Raw genomic sequence first — 7,815 nt, 5'->3', positions numbered from 1 at the left:
TTGCTGCGTCCCATAGGTTTTGGGTCGTCGTGTCTCCATTGTCATTTGTTTCTAGGTATTTTTTAATTTCCTCTTTGATTTCTTCAGTGATCACTTCGTTATTGAGTAGTGTATTGTTTAGCCTCCATGTGTTTGTATGAACTCTCAGTTTTTAAAATCTGAGGATGTCTTAATTTCTCTGCCATTTTTGAAGGATAGTTTTGCCTGATATAGAATTCTTGATTGACAGCTTTTTTTTTTTTTAAGAATTTTAAATATGTCATCTCACTGCCTGTTAGCCTCCATGGCTTCTGATGAGAAATTCACTGTTAATGTCATTGAGAATCCCTTATACATGACCAGTCACTTGCTGCTTTCAACATTTCTGTTTGTCTTTGTCTTTCATTTGATTTTAATATGTCATAGTGTTGATCTCTGCAGTTATCCTGCTTGGAGTTTGCTGAGATTTTTTGTATGTGTAGATTCATATGTTTCCTCAAATTTGGGAGATTTTCAGCCATTATTTCTTCAGATATATACTTTTCCCCTTTTCTTTCTCTCTTGCTTCTAGTGTTTCCATAAAGCATATGTTGATTTGCTTAATGGTGTCCTGCAAGTCCCTCATATCCTGTTCCCTTTTCTTCATTTTTTTTTCTTCCTGGTCCTAAGACTGGATAATTTCAGTTGTCTTATTTTCAAGTTCACAGAGCCTTTGTACCTGCTCAAACCTGCTGTTGGATACCTCTGAAATATTTTTATTTTATTTTAGCTATTGTACTTTTTATGTCCATTCTCTATTTGGCTCCTTTTGTAAAATTTCTTTCTCTTTATTGATATTCTTATTTTGCTCATACATCACTTTTAAGAGTTCCTTTAGTTCTTTGTCCATGGTTTCCTTCAGCATTTTGAGTATGCTTACCACAGTTGATTTAAGTCTTTGTCTAGTAAATCTAATGTTTGGGCTTCCTCAGGGCCAGATCTGTCAACTTATTGTTTTCCTTTGAATGGGCCATACTTCACTGTTTCTTTGTATGACTTGTGAGGTTTTTTTTGTTGTTGTTCAAAATTAGGCATTTTGAATATTTGCATGTGATAATGCCGGAAATCAAATTCTCTCTTTTCCCTAGGATTTTCTGTTGTTAATCATTGAAGGCTGCAGCCATCCAATTGTTTGGTGACACTTCCAAACTACTTGTGCAAAGACTATATTTCTTGTCATGTATGGACACTAGAGTCTGTTCATTATTTCAGTTGTCAGTCAGTGACCTGACAGAGATTTCTTTACTGGAGCCAGTATGATGAAAATAAATACTACTCTCTCATTCTTTGCAGCTTGGCTCTGAGCTTGATTACTTCTTCATCACTATGCTAGGATGCTTAGAACTTTGTGTTAGCCTTTATCTACTGGTTGAGTAGAGCCCAGAACATACAGGTCTGTCAGAGGTATAAGCCTATGGTTCTCTCAGGTATTTTCTGATGATGTGTCTGGTTCTGAATACTACTCCTACCTCAGTAAATGAGGTGGCCCTTCTGAGCATTTGCCTTTCCTTCTGCTCAGAATTCTTTTCAAAGATATTCATAAGGCTCACTCTCTTACTTCATCCTTGTCTCTGTTCATATATCTCTTCAGAGACGATTTCCTTCACACAGAAGTCCCCTCTGGTCAATCTCTATCACTTTACCCTGCTTTGCATTTCATGATAGTACTTATCACTTTTTAACATATTATATAGCCATTCTTTATTGCCTTCTTCATCTACTTTAATGTAAACTTGATAAAAGCAAATATTTTTACTTTTTACTCACTGCTGTGTCCCCAATGCCTAGAATAGTACCCAATATGTAGGGATCCCTCAATAATTACTTATTAAATGAACAAATTAATAGTTGGAAAAACATCACTAATTAATAAGTTTAATTTCTCTCAATTATCCACATAACTTATTTATTTTTGCCAAGACATGGTAGAAAAATGAGAACTAAGAAGTTTTTTAAAAATTTTATTTTATTTAAAAGAATTTTTAAGAAAATGAAATTCTTGAAAAATTGAGCTTCAATATTAGAAACTTTTTAAAATAAATAACTTAAATTGATACACATTTTCTGTTTTACATTTCCATGCAGTTTTATTATCTTTAATACAGTCAATTGTTCAAAATATAACAAGATTATTTCATGTTTACATCTTTGTAAGAATTTTTCCTATAACATAATATACATACATATATATTTTATCACATTACATGTCATGAATTGTTACATTCATAATCTGGGGTCATAACCACATGTCTGTGACATGTAATGTTTTATTTTTCTTTAATCCTACCTTAAACCAACTCTCTCTATGATTTTTTTAACTTATCCTTGTTCTAAGTACTAATACTTCTGAAATCACAACTTTTATTGTCAGCTATAGTTTTTAAATATACAGTAAGTTAAGTATGTGATTATTAAAACCAAAACCTTGTCTATGTATGCTCAAATCAGGCCTAGTACCCTCAGTGTAACAGCATTTGGAACAGAGTGATGGAAAATAGGGCAATGGATTATGGCATCAAACGAACATCAGTGCATCATTGAAGATCTCTGAGGCTTGATTTATTTTGAAAAATAAATAGAAAAATTAGAGGCTGAAATGGATGGTCTCTAAGTTCTTGTCCTTCTCACAGTCTTTCTTCTAAGAGTGATGACTAGATCTAGAAAGAGTACTCAGGAAAGACCAAAGCTTGTTTCTTGGCACCCCAACTCATACATGAATAATAAATGGGCCTTTTCTGAACCCTTATTTTCCACTGGGCCTTTTCTGAACCCTTACATCCTAGACAATAAGAAAATAGGGGCTTTATTATGTAATTCCAACCATATCACATAAGTAATAGTACATTTGCACATGTAATATGAAACAAAAATACAAAGCAATTAATTACTGTTCCTACAATATACCTCATTTCTCTGGAAATGTTCTTATACTCTTTGAGGGGGTTGAATTATCTGGATGAATATCTTTCATTTTTCCTTCCATGTAGGGACCACCTGATTTTCTTAAAATGTTCTCAGCTAGAACTTTCCTGAGGACCATATCCAGATCAAGCAGCCAACAAAGAGCATTTCACATGCATTGGAAAATTTGCTAAATGCTCTCTGGACACAGACGCTCTTTCCAAGGCTTATGCTGTACTAGGGGAGACCTGGTCATCCACAAGCATCTCACAATCACTGCAAAGTTTTTCATAGAAAAAAATAGTATTGATATCACACATTTGTACACCCTTTCTATTTTATATGCTATGTAAACTGATTCACTATTATTTGATATATATACCTTTTTATTTTTACAAATGTGAACTAATTTTCAGAACAATTCTTTGGGGAGGAGCAGCTATTATTAACTCCTTTTGTAATATAAGATTTATAAAAGAATACTGGAAGGTCCAAGATAACTTTGGGGAAACTTGGTTTTCATTGGTGTCCTTATGCCCTATGGGCATAATGATAAAGTATGAAATGGAAAAATGATAAAGTATGAAATGCAAAAATATATTGATAGGGAAAATAGGAGGAAACATTTGAAGTAAAATTGTCCTAGGCATTCTGGTTACTTGGTTATATGGCTGCTGTCTAGGAAAAGATGAACAAGTGGAATTTGCAGCTTTCATCGATACCTTAGTTTCCTGATCAATTAGTTGAGTCATTTTAGTTACCAGTTTTAGAAACTTAATTCAAACTACCTTATGCAAATAATAAGAATAGAGTAATTTATTGACTCACATAATAGAGAAACCCATGAGTAGAGCTGGTCAGACAGGTTAAGTTCAGGCATTCAAATATTATTTTCAGGATTTTCTCTCTCTTTCTCTCTCTCTCTCTCTCTCTCTCACACACACACACACACACACGCATTCACTCACTTTCACATGTAGGCCATCTTCCCATAGTTGCCAATAGTAGCTGAAGATTACATAATCCTTTCATCTTTAACAAGGTCATCAGAAAAATAATTTATCTTTCCTAATACATAGATACATGTATAAATAAAATTCCTGGAATTTTGTTGTTTGGATCAACAGAATCTGTGCAACACAGAACATAGTATAATCCCTTGAACAAAGGAGATAGTGGGTATTATCTATCTCCACCTCAACCACATGCACTGAAACTAGGTGAGGGAAACACCCTCCAAAAAACACCAGAAGAAGAGGGAAATGTGTGCTGTGAGGTAAGGTAAGATAAGATAAAACAGCAAAATCTTCACTAAGCTTGTGTTCCACCAGCCACTAAGGGTTAACGTAATGTCCTCAAGCAGTTACAACTCCAAAGGGGGATCCCAAACCTCAGAAAGTGTTGAGTGGACCATAGACAATTACAGAGAATATAGCACTATGGTCTATAATTTAGGATTTTTATCTTCATACTTTTGAACTTGTTCCTCAAAAAGAGCAGTTTCATTCTGTAAATGTCCAGAGGACTCTGTGGGTCCTGCTGTGAGCTGCCCTAGAAATGGTGCTAAGAGAGCAGGGACCAGGTACCAAAAGAAGGACGAGGGAGGCTAGTGCCCCCAAAGATAGGATAGGCTGCTACTGCCCTAGAGTTTTGATAATGGAACTCCCTGCCAGTGGAAGTCACTTCAGAGAAGAGCCCTTACAGATGGGAGCAGGTGCTGGGAGCCTGTGTCAGGAACTACTGCCAAGAGCAATTGCCAAAGTTGCTGCTGGGAAGCCACTTTGGGAGCAGAAGGAAAAACTGTCAAAAATCTTAGCCACCTTTTTTTCCCCCCATCTAAACTGATGTTTAATTTTAAATCTTTCACTCAGCGGGGCAAACCCCACAACAACAACCAAACATTTCTTGACAGCCAGAGTATGTTTATTTCACAGGTGATCTACAGGCGCCATGTTGTGTGCACCTGGGGAATTACTACTTGCTTTTGGATAATAAGATACAAGATACTAGTAGCTGACCTTTGATCTCAGAACTGCTAAACATTCTTTTGAAGAGTTGATTTTTTAAAGTTCTTCATTATCTTTTATTTAGCCGTCTTTATCATACCACTGTAAGTAAACACAAGAGTCTAGCGTGAGGGTAAGATCATTGTTCTTTCTAAATACCATGTATTTATATCAATATCTAATTGATATATAAACACAGATCTCAGAAGACTATATATTTCCATGTATTCCACTCCACAGTAAAGAATCAAATTCTTTCCCTTCATCACTCACTCAGTTAATATTTATGTACCCCCTCTCAGCAAAAGATGAAATAAAAATTTAAACTTCATATTTCTGATGTGATTGCCATCTAGTGGAGGAAAGAAGTATGTAAATAAATGTTTAGAAAACAACAGGAATAGTTGCAGATTGTTTTCTGGAGAAGCTCAAGGGAAAAAGCTGCCTTTGCCCAAAGAACTTGGGTAAAGCTTTACTGAAGATGACACACTTCATCTGATCTAAATGAATGGAAGGCCTAGCAATTCTAACAGGAATGCAAACCTACTGCAGAACTGGGAATTGCATTTCATATTTCAAAGTGTCACCTAGGAAAAGAGGGTTGTGTATATTACAATTTAAATGAGGAAATAAGGTAACTAGGTCTCAGAAGTGTACAGGCTAAATGCCAGATGAATGTTTTGGAAAATATATTTAGTGGACTAAAGGAATATTTCAAATGCTTGATATGTACTTCATAAATATGTACAGTTTCCTCCCAAAGTTTGATATGATCTATTCCTAGATGATGTGAATGAAAATTAACAAATAGAACTGATTTTATCTTTTACTTTTCTAGCCTCTGTTCCTTCTCACTCACCATAATTTTCCTAGCTTTCTTCTCCTGAAGTTCATAGCAAGCAGGAGAAACAAGGTCCCATTGCCTGATTGTTACCATTTACAAAACTATTACTTAGTAAATAACAGATTCTCAGCATTTGGTGAAAGTTATTATGTCATAGGCACTATACTATGTAATTTACAGATATTAAGTTATTTAAGTCTCTTTAAAATACTGTAACATCGAATTGAGCCCATTTTTTAGTAAAGAGACTGAAGTTCAGCGACTTTAACCAAGTATCACATAGCTAGTGGGTGGTGATGTTACCACCCTAGCCAGGCTCTCTAGTTTCTGGTGATTTCAACACTAAGGGAATTGGAAAATGTAGTGTAAATTGCTCTAAGAATAGTTGTTTTGCCTTTCTGCACGAGCACTCATCATGGTGCCACCAGACGCACCTTCAACATGCAGAACGACGCCAGCGAGTTCATGGACCTGTGCATGCCGCGGAAATGCTCGTCCAGCTACTGCATCATCACTGCCAAGGACCACGCGCCATCCAGATGAACGTGGCCGAGGCTGACACGGTGACAGGCACGTTCAACGGGGAGTTTAAAACCTATACTATTGGCGGGGCCATTCACAGGATGGGTGAGTCAGATGATTCCATTCTCCGACTGGCCAAGACTGACGGCATCGTCTCAAAGAACTTCTGACTGGAGAGGATCACAGATGTGGAGCATTTGTCATAAATAAATAGTGAAAACCCACAAAACAAAACAAAACAAAACAAAAAAGAATATTTGTTTCAAGATGACTATTTTAGTACTTTCTTAGCTCAAGAAGAATAATTTTGTCCTAAATATTTTTCCCAAATCATAAAATGCCTTAATATCATGATAAGTTTCATGCTTATTTTCCCCCAAACATCTAAAGACACGACTAAAACTAATGTCATGCAGAAATATTTTAGTGAATCACAAATCAACATAGATCCCAGATAACTAAATACTAACTCATCCTCCAGTAGATCAGGTGTATTCCTGAATGTGGAAGCCAGGACATCTTGGTTGTTTATAAGCTTTTTCAACTGCATATTAATTTCTTCTACATGATCTCCAAACTCAAAATTTTGTAAACCCTAAGTGATCTTTTCAAAACACTGAAGAAACTGTGGAGACATAACCCCACCTCACTCCTAAGTGCTTTTATTAACATGCAATAAAATTAAACACCCTGTGAAGTCGCTTGTAGGTGGAATCTTTAAAAAGCCCCAAACTCACAGAACAGATCAGATTTGTGTTTACCAGAGGTGGGGATTGGAGGGAGGGGGTAACTGTATGAAGGTGGTAAAAAATGCAACCTTCCAGTTTGTAAGATAAACAAGTACTAGGGATGTAATGTACAACATGATGACTATAGGTAACACCGCTGTAGGGTATACTTGAAAGTTAAGAGAGTAGATCCATGAGTTTTTATCACAAGGAAAAAACAGGCTTTTTTTTCTTTTTTTTTTTGTATCTATATGAGATGACAGATGTTAACTAAACTTATTGTGGTAATCATTTCACAATATATGTAAGTCAAATCATTATGCTGTACACCTTAAACTTATACAGTGCGGTATGTAAATTATATCTCAAGAAAGGTGGAAAAAAGAATTAAACGCAGTATTTATCAAGTCACTGATACATAAAGAGTTGGTGGGAGATCTGCCAGTTAGGTCCTGGGCTATACATAATATGACAGTTTATCTGGTTCAATAAAGTATCTGATAAAATAATAATGGCACAAGTGATGTAACAGCTGGTAGCTCTCATTACAACTCTCATTCTTATACTGGGTATTACAACCTAGAGCTAAACTCTTAAATGTTTCCCAGCTTCCTTATTTAGTTGACCACCAACCAACAGTTGTATAGAAATGGTAAGCAGAGGCAGGGGATTCTAATGACAAGAACCCTGGGAGGAGAAATATGAAAGGTGGAGGTCCAGTTCAGGTTTGTCTGACTTGCTATATGATATTGGACAAACATCAAGCTTCTCTGGATCTACCAGATTACAAATCTGT

The 7,815-nt window shown here is 35.8% G+C and overlaps 1 pseudogene across 1 annotated transcript; it reads left to right on the top strand.

Annotated features, from left to right (window-relative positions):
• Nucleotides 1-6,196: 6,196 nt before the first annotated feature.
• On the top strand, nt 6,197-6,998 carry LOC308616588 (small ribosomal subunit protein eS21-like; annotated as a pseudogene). The gene has a single exon. The product of its transcript is annotated as a small ribosomal subunit protein eS21-like (transcript).
• The last annotated feature ends 817 nt before the right edge of the window (nt 6,999-7,815 follow it).

Source organism: Mesoplodon bidens (assembly GCF_964165515.1).
Source record: "Mesoplodon bidens genome assembly, chromosome: 4".
In the NCBI taxonomy this organism is placed as follows: Eukaryota; Metazoa; Chordata; class Mammalia; order Artiodactyla; family Ziphiidae; genus Mesoplodon; species Mesoplodon bidens.
Note: the sequence above shows the minus strand (reverse complement) of the source record. Positions and strands in the feature narration are given on the sequence as shown.